The 11,904-nt window shown below is 43.2% G+C and overlaps 1 protein-coding gene across 1 annotated transcript in view; it reads right to left on the reverse strand.

The window, feature by feature from the left end:
- The window catches only part of FHL2 (four and a half LIM domains 2), a 46,718-nt gene extending 35,244 nt beyond the window's left edge, over window positions 1-11,474 (reverse strand). The window contains exon 1 of the mRNA XM_009326248.1: window positions 11,414-11,474. The gene's annotated coding sequence lies outside the window, so the exon portion shown is untranslated. The remainder of the gene's footprint in view (window positions 1-11,413) is intronic.
- Between the last annotated feature and the right edge of the window lie 430 nt (window positions 11,475-11,904).

Genomic DNA, 11,904 nt, shown 5'->3' on the forward strand with positions numbered 1-11,904 from the left:
TCCCTACCATTCTTTCTCCTTCTTTCCCCTCACTAGGGAACAGATGGTACCTCTACTTTTAAGGAAACCAGAGTGAAACGTTTTGATCTTTGCCATCCTCACACCTCTTTGGACTCTAAGCATTCCCTAAACCGCTCAGCTCCATAGTTTGTTCATCTGTAACCAGGGATAGAGAGCTTGTGGCATGTCTTTGGAAGTGCTTTGGGATCCAGAAACAACCTCTGACAAGAGGTGAGTGGTCTTTAGAAACGATGATGCTAAATGATGATAGTACAGAAACCTATGTGGAGGAGCTGTTGCTTCTTTCCTTTCCTCTGGATTCAGCTTGATTGCCATGTGGGGCCCTGAGTAAGGCTTTTGGGTTTCCTGCCCCTGTGGGTGGAACCTGGGATGTCAAATTACAACAGAGTTTGCAGTAATTGCTGGTCTTCTGAATTGGCAAATACTACCCCTTAATTTAGGATTTATTCATTTTAGTATAATCATGATTTATGGTTCCCTGTTTCAGACACATGAAGCAAGCACACCATGATTGTTCCAAAAAACTAATCGCTCTGACTTTCTGATAGCGCAAGAGACATGCAATTCTGTACAAAATAGCTCACATACCTAGTATTCCCTGCAGTGTTCCCAGCACGCTCCAGTGTTTTTAGGCGAAGTCCCCTTTCCAGAATCCTCCTCCTCCCACTGCTCCACTGCTCATGGCTTCTTCTCCAAAACCGTACTTCTGTGTGAATAATTTCCTTCTGCTCCCCTTAATGCTTTTTCTGCCTGCATCCCTGACATCTTTTGTGACCCTCTAGAAATAGCCAACAGCAATGTTTGTAACTGCCATTTCCCCTTATCAGCCAGCCAGAGGCCCTGGAAGCTTCTGAGCAAAGAGAAGTTTGTAAAACTGAGCAGTTGGCAGACGCCTCAAGAACTTAATCTAATTCATTCCCAAGGCAGGAGTGACAACATCTATCTCGTTCCTGGCAGATCTTTTTCTAATTTGCCCTTAAGGATTAACGTTAGGACTCCACAACCTCCAAAGTCAAATGAGCATAAATTTTGTCAGTCCAACATAGACATAAAAAGGCAGAAAGAAAGAAAAAGACATTCGGACTTGAGTTTTCAGTCTAACATTCATGCCTGTAAAGGATGATTAGTGACAGACAGAACCTGTAATTTGTAGATATTTGGATCATGTCATAGCAATATGAGAATCGTTGAACAGATGGGTTCCTCCAACTAGTTATCCTGTTCCTGGGGACTAAGAAGTGTCTTGGGAAGAAAGTGAGAATAGCCTGTAATGGTATCTCCTCACAATGATCTCCCAGCCTCCAACAACTTTTGGCTCAGGGATTTCTCAATGGGAGGCAGTATCCATACTGAATATCACTTCCGTGAACTTGCACAGTTCCCTCCTGATCCCCTGAAAGGAAATTCACAGTTTCCTGTAACAGGAACGACTCTATATTGTTGAAGAACCATCTCCTTGTGTTCGTTTTGAACATATTGCCCACTAGCTTCATCTGATGCCTCCTAGGTCTTACATTTGGAGAGATAATAAGCAACTGATCTTTATTCACATGCTACAGGCTGTTCATGCCTTTGTCAATCTTCATCATATCTCCCCTCAGCCATCTCTCTCCTAAGCTGGAGACTCCCAGCCTACCTAGTCACTCTGGAAGCTATTCCCTGTGTTTTATCATCCTTCCCCAAACTTTTTCCAATATGACAATTTATTTTTTCAGATGAAGTGGCCAGAACTTTAACATTCAATTTGCTTTTTGGCTGTTTTTGACCACTAAGCAGCTTTTTTTGTAAACCTATATAACCCCCAAATTTCACACCCAGGTGGTCAGCTCAGAACCACTACTTTATAGCTAAAGTTACATTTTTCCCCATGTGTACTGCTTTATGCTTATCTACATTCAGTTTAAGATGCTGTTCCAGTGCCCACTCATCCTGTTGCCTAAGATCCTTCTGTTTCTCAGTCTTAGTTGAATTTCTAATAATCACCTATTAATCTCCCTTTACCGTAAGAACTGCCTGTTTATCTTTCAACTGATTTTCTGCAATACATGCAAAGATCTTGCCTCCTATCCTGTGACTGCTTACGTGTTTTTAAGGGTGTTTGGTGAGGGTCCTTGTTGAATACATGGAAAAGTACAAGTAAGCAGATGCTGCCAAACAAAGATCTCCCTTATCTGCATGTTTCTTATCATCTTACAGTAACACAATGGGTTTGTAGAGCATGATTTCCCTTTACAAAGCTGTATTGAATTTCTCCCAATGTATCATATTTATCCATTGTCTCTGTTCTGCATAGTAATTTCTACTAAATTTATTGTCCTGGTTAAACCACGACATTTATCAAACTTACTAGGCTCTAATTCCCCCAGTTTCTCTCGGAACCATTTAAAGAGGCTGGCACCATATTAGCTACTTTCAGGTGCTCAGTTCTAAGCCTGTTTTAAATAAGAGGCCATGCACTATTATTATTTCAGCTAATTCATCCTTGAGTCCCTTTAGATCTCTTGGGTGAACACCATCTGGTTCTAACATTTTTTTCCCATTCATTTTGTTTATTTGTTCCATACCTCTTCTACAGACACTTCAGCTTGAAATAGATCCTCTGATGATCTCCATAAGGAAGTGTTCTGCTGTGGGAATCTCTCCAAGTTCCTCACAGTGAACATAGGAGCAAAAAAAATTAATTTATTTTTTTCTGTTACAGCCATCTCTTCCCTGAGGAAGATAACCTGTACTCTGGTTATCTTCTCCTTCTGTCATTCCCCAAACTGTTCAACTTGCCTAGTATTCAAAAGAAGCATACAGTTGCAAATTACTTCCCAGATTACTTCAGACTCCTAATATTTTGATGTAAGTAGAAACAGTCACCCTCTCCGATCTGAATATGATTGGGGACATCCTGTTTTGTGGAGAGATCCTTCTGTATGGCAACAGTTATTTTTCTGCTCAACCACTGTTTGTATATACTACACACAAACTGCGATGTAGGCTCAGACATATATTATGATTGAAAATATGAGCTTAGATTGTGCGCTTTGAAGTAGAGTCCTTGCTGTTGATCCTCTTAGGTCTGTGCTTACTTTGAACTGTATAAGTGCTCAGGCCCTTTAAATAATAGGATTAAAGCAATCATTTAGTTGCTGATGTGAATTTCATGTCTAAGACTTCACATAGAGCTGAAAAAATATACCATCCATTGTCGGCCTGATAGACATATAGATTGTGTTTGTCCCTGCCAAGTTTATATTCACATGGCTGTCTAGTGGAATTGCTGTCTTAATGTGAATGAAATTCAAATGTTGTGAGTAAAACGAAATAAAGGCTTGTAACAACGGCTTGTCTTGAAGATAATGTGTCTCATGCTGGAAGATAAGTAATTTTTTTGAATCATTAGAGAGGAGTCAGAAATCACGTTATGAAGCAGCGCTGGTCCCTTCATTTATCCCTAATGGCTAACCATAAAGCCTAGCAAGTCCTTGCTGGGTTGCTGCAATACAAATGCTTTACACGACAGCACTGCCTGTCTGGCTGGCTGCTGCCTGAAGGGCACCTGGTCCACAGTGATGCTGGTTCTTCCTTATATCCAGAAGGATTTTCAGGAATCCAGACCCCTCATTTGCAAGGAAGAGTTCCTAACACCTGGATGTCCAGAAAAAAAAATGCGGGGAAGGGGCTGGTCTGCCTGGCAGCAGACACAGCGCTAGCAGGCAGCAGAAACTTCACTCGCAGGAGAGGGCAGAGGAAGACCTGCAAGGAAGGCAGGCTGCTCTGCTTGGATGCCCACAGCTCTTCTACAGCCTTGCCTGCGCTGCTTCTCCTGCCAGCTTTCTATATGAGCATGCCTTGCACACAGACCTGTTTGCTATTTCCTTTAGTAAGCTGCAGAGCCACCCAACATTTGCATTTGTAAGGATAGGGGGAAAAGGAAGAAAGGAGGCGTGGCTGTAGGTACTTGGCCAGGAATCCAGGCTGAGAGTCTGGTCACAAATCCTCTCCCAGCAGCCAGCACAAACACCTGTGTAACCGAACCCTAACCCGTTCCAGGCAGGATGAGCTGGACGTGCCCGTGCCCTTCATGTGCTAGGTCTCTGCTAACTCAGCTGCCCTCATTCAACAAATGAGGAAACCGTTACCAAAAGCAGGCAACTGGGAGGAGTGGCAGGCTCCAGTAGGAAGCAATGATAACAGGGGGTGGAATGGCTAGGACAAAGGGAAGACCAGGCATGGACCCAAATGATCCCCAGCACGCAAGCTGGGTGCTCCTGCTCACGGTGGTGGGAGAGGGTGGCGCAGCCACGCCACCCCTGTGTGTGCATTTTGTCACTGGAAGTAAAGTAAGGACTGCTGAGAAGAAAAGGATGGATGAACAAACTGCCCTTGCATATGCAACCTCCTTGCAACGTCCTTGTGCCGATGACAGGGAGACCTTCTCAGGGGGACCGCATCGCCCATTCCTCTGGCCCCTCTGCCTTCCCTGCCTACATCTGTGCCAGTAGCTTGTGTTGGCCCAAAACATAGCAGAGGATGGTCCACAGCGTTCAACTGTAAGTGCAGCCCCTGGCCTGGTTCTGCCCAAAGCCCCCATCGCTCTCCCAAGGGCTGTCTGGCATGGCCCTAGGGCTGGCCTGCCCAAAGGATGGCTCCTAACAGGAGGGTGGATGTGTCCATCTTGTTTTGCCTGGTAAGACAGTATAACTGTATGGACATCAGCTGTGCCAATGCTAATTGGCCTCAGGGCCAATATTTTAATATAAACCAAAATGTTTCTAACTGAGACAAAACTAGCTAACAGAGAAACATGACAGTAAATCAGATCTACCTGTTTTCTACAAGGATGTCCTTAGAAAACCTGTTCCTGAGATTTCCGTGGTTTGGTTGACGTAGTCTGTTCCTCTATCTCATGCACCATTTGTTCCTCAGAGTCAGGAGAAAGCCTTTTTGGCCCACTCTAGTCCCTCTTTCTTGAATCCTTTGCTGCTTGTAGTTCTGTGGTCCCTTGGTCTTCAGAGCTGGTGGAGCATGGATGTAAGATCCTTGAAACAGACAGTTTTGCTTGTTGTTTTTCAAGTGTGTGCTGGGGTGCCAATATCTGTCTGCCTAAAGATCTTCTTAAGCAGAACAATATGTCTTTTTACTGTGCACATCATATACTATGTTTGTGTAATCAAGCCCATATAATTATACCCTCTGCTTAGCCACCAGTATTCCACAGCAACAAATAATTGTATCCTAAGACACTAATTGCACTAATAAATCTAGATCCTCCTTAGATTATGAATCTGCAAGTTATTGAACTGTGAGACTTAAGTAAGATGACACTACAAATAACACCATGGCTTTACTTAAGGTTGTGGTCTACAAAGAAATGTGAATATTATTATCATAAAGCTCAGAAATGCTTCTTCAGCCAATCTTGGAGGCCTCAGAGTAAAACTCTTACTGAATTTGATGAGATGGAGGGTGAAACAGTTTACGAATGAATGACCTTGGTATCAGTCCTGATAAGAAATTCCAATTGCCTTTTATAATAGGTTATTTATAATGATTGAATATTTTCCCATTGATTGCCTAACTAACAAACTTACATAAGCACCTTCCATTATTAGGGAAAGTTCTGTTCTTTTTCTTATTTTAAATGGTCAGTCTAAAATGAGAGACACCAGTGTCCTAGCTGGGTGATTGTCATTGTTACCACAGTCACACTGATCTTTTTTGGAAACAGTTCAGTAAAAATAATCAGGAATGCAAGTCTAACTCACAGCATCAGATCAGGAAAGTACCAATCTCATGCAAACCCTTTTCTTTCCATCCGAGATTTCTACAAAAGACTCTTAATGTTTCCATTGCAATCTCCAATTTTTCAGAGACCTTCAACTTCGCACAAAAAGGTGCATTGCATTGAAACTTTTTCAGGTAATGTTGGCTGAAAAGACTATTGACATTACAATTTTTCAAATAGGTTTGTGTCATTTTCTCCCTGCAGATGAGAATGGGTGGTCTAGAAAACCATCATTGTTCAGTCCCTCCTCCTAAGTTTCTATGTTCTTTGATAACCCTTCATTCCTGAATAAACTCTTTCACACCCTTTTGTTTTGAGAGGCAAAGTCATTTCTCTCTGTTACAGCCCCACCAAATGAGGAAAAATTCCTAACAAAACATTTCTACTCCCTACACAACACGGGTTCTTGTTTCCACCAAAAGCACTTCCCATTTATCTGACATGCTCCTTCTGGACTCTGGGTCCTGCTTTGCACCTGGAAGCAGATTTTCAAGAGTTCCTACAGCACCAGGATAGCCTTGGTCCACCTTATGAATCTCCAGAGAATGCTCCAGAACACATGAATATACAGGAAAACCAACAGAAGAAGTAAAAATGACCGAGAAAGATGAGAAGTAAGCACAACCCAGTTCTTATTACAGAAAGTCTACATTACTAAAGGACCCTGGTTCATAGAAATGAATGAGAGTCTCCTCTCTCCCAGGAGGGGAGACTTTTCAGGTAGCAGTCAGGGACTTGTGATAACAAAGTCTGTTCCCTGAGCAACAAAACGTTTTGTGTAATCTTTGCAAATAACCTATAGTGGCATCCACCTCACCTCTTTTTAACTGACCAAATGTTAGCTGACCCAAACAAGCCATCCATGATCCAACTGTAGTGGATGGAGAAAGAGAGGTGCTTGCAAGGGGTGACTTGTTAGACACCTATTGAGGATGAAATGAATTGCCCTATAGATGTGCTTTTCTTTCCATATTGAATCTAGAGGGAATCCAACTGTCTAGTTCAGGCAGACACCTGACCTTGGATAGCCAAAGCGTGGCAGATATGTCCAGGCAGAATTCACACACCTGATTTCAGCCTCTATATCCCCCCTGCTTAATTGAGCAGAACTGGACACAACGTCTCTCATGTTGGCTACAGGATTTTTAAGGCAGACGAAAGGAAGAGACGGGAGAGTCTCTGTCCAAGACGTTTCTTGGAGCCCTGGCTCGATGCAGCCCTGAGCTGGGTCTCACAGCCTGTCAGTCCTCGCCACACTTCAGCACTTGAGTCTCCCCTCAGATCTGGCCCTTACTTCTCCTTTCTGAATTAGAAAAAAGTGCTACTTTTCTCCCCTAAAAGGATGTTGAGAGAAGAAATACTGGGTGATATGAAGTGCGGGCCATATGAGGACGTAACACCCAATGTGTTTAGCTTGTGCGCATGTGAATTCCTGACCCGGGGCTTACACCCAGAAGTTGAAAACTACAACAAATAGACTTTATTCTGATAGCTTCCTCTCTTTTATTGTTCTGTACCAGGAGTGCCATGCTATACAGTGTTGGCACATCTCTCTCTTTGTATTATAATTGGTGTCCTAACCCCTTGAGTGTCCTGCTGCCTTCTGCACCCAACGCTGGAGGCTGTGGGGCATGTTGCAGTCAATGGACTTCATGCATAGGAAATAAGGATACTCAGCATTTTAAAAATGGGATAAATGACAGAATAATGGGCTTCTGTGTGGTGGTATCTGTGGATTGTAGGTATTTCCATTTTTGTATGGTAATCTCTAGGCATGTCGGGCTTTGCTCCCCTAGCTGCAGACTAGCAAAAAGGAGCACTAGTCAATGTCACCTATTTCCCTCCAACAGAAAGCATGCAAATTTCTAGTGAGACTTTGGTGAAAATCCGTTAAGCTTGGCAGGGAATATGCTGATCTGAAAGTCCACTGGCTTTGTTTACGAAGTTTGTGAAACTATTTCCGTCCCCATGTCTGTGTCCATTCTACTCCCATGACAATGTGGTTTGATAGTGTACTTATTTTTCCTTTTTTAAAGGAGAGTTTTCCTCTCATTTGTTGCAATATGGAAGTTTCACAGAGACAGCAGGAAAAAAATATTATAAAAGAGAACCTGTACAACTGGCTTCACACAAAATGTTACTCAAAATATAAAGTGAAATTGGGGGAAAATATTTTTTCTTCTAGCTCTTTCAGTTTCACTACTTCTCAGTGGCATGTGTTAATGGTAGCCAGTAAATCAACCTGCAGCAGAAACATTTTGAGTTTTATGAAGTTGATGGATCCCTTTAAAATGTGTATGGTAGTGCTCCTTCCATGTTTGTGTCAGAGCAAGCTGACCAAAACCAGGCAGAATTGCTCGAACTGCTTTCAGAAAAACTAGGACTCTGTGTAATATGACCTATGCTTCTCAAAGCTAATTAGCGTTAGATGATGAACATTGTTGAAACAGCCTGAGATTTATCAGCATGAAACTGTACTCACTGTGATATAAAGCCAAAGATAAAATATTGCAGCCAGTAATAGCTCATCTCACTGAAAAACAACTGTGTCTGAGTGCTTGTGCTCTGGTTAGACAATACACAGCTACAAAAAAGGAGAACTGGTAAGGAAAAATGTGAAAACACGCTTTGGTGGTGCAAATCTACACAAATTTGACGCTATTAAAATGAGAAGGAAAAGGAGGAGATCTGAGCTTTGCATGTTTCTGAGAAAACTCCCATTGATTTCAGCGGGGCCAGGATTTCACCCCCAAGTCAGTATTCACATTCCCTTCCTTCCCTGGTTTTCTTCCTTGTAAAATGGCCTTTTACATTTTCTGTATTAAAGAAGTGTTTGAATGAGTCTGCCCCCTCCCAGCCTCTTGCCAGCTGCAATCAAAGGTCTGCCTTGTTCTGATGGCTTGCTGTTTGGAAGGGAGAAAGTAAAGTTATTCATCCATTAATCATATTTTCAAATGCTAGGTAAGAACAAAGTATTATTGTTGGAAAGACTGCCTTTAGAATGGGTTCGCTTCAGGAACAGGCTTTGGGTCTTTTTGTTTTATTTCACTTTTAAATTCAAATCCAGTCAAAGATCACTGCATTAGTATGTACGTTCCTGCATTTTTTCAAGCTGAAGATCTTTGGCCAACATATTTTTTAAAAAAAACCCTAATGTTTTGCTGCACATGATTGGAATGCTGCTTCTGCTTCTTGTTTTTAAAAGGGAATACTGTCAATACACCAGTGGCAATACTTTAACACTAAGTGCCCAACCAGAACGATTTTGTTATTTTTATTGTTTTAGCCTGAGGCTTGGGTGATAGACAAAGAATTTGAGGACATGAGAAAATTTCTAGTATGGGAGAAGTGAGACTACTCTATAAAAAATATTAGTTTTGTGCATGATTTCTTTATTGCACAATTTACTGCGGAGGCACATCAGTTTAGCTTAATTGCAAGATCTTGGAAAAAACAGACCAAGTGGAGCAGTGGGTCCGGCTGAGGCAGCTGCCAGCTCCCGCTGGTGGGCCGCTAAGAGTCAACACTGCGCTCTCTGGTGGGACGCGCTACCTTTGGGCTCCAGCCAACTTACAAAACTCATCTCACCTGTGCTGGGGAGCAGACGGTCGGAGCTCTGTGCAGATCTGAACAGAGCAGACCATGGTCTAGCGGCGAGACCGTTACTGCTGGAGAACAGAGAGACATGTGGAGGCGCCAGCTGCGGTGTCTGAAGACGTTAAGCCTTCCAAGGCATCCGTGCGGGGACAGTAAGCCTCAAGATAAGATAGGCGTGTGTGCAGACATTTTGGTATTTTACATTCCTTTTTTCTTCCACTTAAGTTATGTGCTGTTCTTCACATGAAAGTTGGAGCAAGTTTGTTCCTCGGCGCTATCTACATTGACGGTAACAGTCCCCACCAGCATAAGCCTGGAGAGCTCAGCCAGACAAGACATGTTAACTGAGGACATCCACCATGGCAGTGGGTCCCCATCGTGGGTGAGGTTGGACATGTGGGGGCACCCTCAGAGGCCATGTCTGTACTCATAAATCAAACAGGACCACAGGATGCTCCCAGGCACTGAGACTCAGTCAACCACGCTGGTCAGTAGTCCAGATGCCGGCTAGGGCTCTCCCACCTGGGCATGGCTTGGGAGCAAATCCTGTTCCTAGGACATGTTTTGGATATGGCCACTTGGTTTCAGAGGCCAGGAGTGTGTAATGGCCCGGGAACAGCACCAGGGCCGCATCTCCCGCAGGAGCATTGCCGGGCGTATTGCACGCACTGCCATGACAGAGCCCGAGAGACAGCCCTGGGACCGGACCCAACTTCTCCATGTCCACCGGCCCGATCAGCACCTGATATAAACACCCACCTCTCAGCTAAAGTTGGTGGATCTCCAGCAGCTTTGGACCAACTAAGGACCTACCCTTTTGCCTTTGAAATCCTCACATAGGGACTAAGCCCAATCCCAAACACTTTGAAGTGGGCTACCTTTCCTACAAGCCTTGGCTTTGGGTCAGGTCTAAGGAGTCCTGCTCCCCAGGGGTGTCAGGGATCCACAATCCTGTCAAAGCCCGGGGAGCAGTGGTCACTCAGCATTTTGAAAAAAAGCCTTTTTTCATTTAGTTTCCTAAATAATGGAATAGAAAACAAACTCTGGTGCAAAATGTGATAGCTTTAGTTCTCGGCCTAAAAATAAATTAATATTTCTTACCTTTGTGTCATACTTTGTGATCCTTGGATTAAAAAGCCTTTCATTGTAAGAATGTTTATATTAAAAATGCATGTGTAAATGCATCCAAACAAATGTACACACATGCACAAACAATCTTATTTTTCCAAAGACGTCTTCTGTTATTGGCTTCATTTGAAAATTAATGCTCTCATGAGATGAGGTTAAAAGTAATTTAATGTAACAATAGCCTGATAATTGGCATTTGGCAGTTATTGCTAATGCTATTTTACAGGCTAGTTCTGACGAATTCCTGCTTTGACACCCAGTTATGTTTCAGTGCTTCGCTTTCTTTTCCCTTTTCACACAGCTGCTATAATCCATAACAAGTGATTGTTTAAATGTGAAATCAGCAAGCATCGCCTGTAATTTGCCTTTCTTTCTTTCATAGCCATTAGGAAATGGTCTGAAAGAGGGGAAAAAAGTAAACTGTTCATTCTGTCCTCTTTTTTTTTTCACTATCTATTCATTTTCCAAATATTCATCATAAAGAAGAAAATGCTGATAGAGGAAAAAAAAACCCCTAATCAAAAGCTTTCTGCCTGAAGTCATTCAGTTTGCTATTCAAACCAGGAAAGTGTCTATAGTTAGACATGGTTGTATTCCCTGAGAACTTGAAAACATGACAGCGTATTATTAGTGCAGAAACTAAAGAGCAGCTGTTAGTTAGCACCTGGTTCCCAACAGCAGACTGGAAATACAAAGAGAGACTCTCTGTGTGTGCCCTGGCAGCAAGAAGTGAACAAACACCTTAAAAATCCACTCTTCCCGTAAGAAAGCAGCGCTTCCCTCATATCTACACAGAGCCCTGAGAAATTGCCAGTCCCCTTTGCAAAGGGAAGGTGAAAAGGAGAAAGGGGCCCAAAGGACAGTGAAAACCAAAACAAGGCACTGTCTTACCTTGCTGCAGCTCGGTGCTGCCTCTGCTTGTGAGTCTGTGAACGAGAGAGGACGGGGACAGACTCGCTGCTTTATTGAATTGCCCAAACTATGTGTTTAGTAATTAGACAGTTAGGCATTCGTGCTTCGGATGAGCTATAAATACAATATCTCCAAAGTACCAGCCATCCACAGGAGATAAGGACTGCAGCACCTCTGTGCTACCAGCCTTTTAAGGCTTCATAGCTAGAGCAGCATGAGGCCCCCGACGGAAAGGGCTGCCGCGCTCCTGAGCAGCCCCGGCCTTTCACTCTGCTCCATTTGGGAGTGCCTGATCTTAAAATACACTCACCTGCTGTAGGGAGGTCCTGCGAGGGACCCCAAGGAACTGGTGTTATTTCAGGGTGTGATATTTTGGCTGAGCTATAAGCAATTCTAATTTCTCAATCAGATTATCTGTCGGGGCTCCGGGATTGACAGAAACACCCTAGGAAATGTCGACTGCTCTGCAG

This window comes from Pygoscelis adeliae, unplaced genomic scaffold (genome assembly GCF_000699105.1).
Source record: "Pygoscelis adeliae isolate BGI_AS28 unplaced genomic scaffold, ASM69910v1 Scaffold156, whole genome shotgun sequence".
In the NCBI taxonomy this organism is placed as follows: Eukaryota; Metazoa; Chordata; class Aves; order Sphenisciformes; family Spheniscidae; genus Pygoscelis; species Pygoscelis adeliae.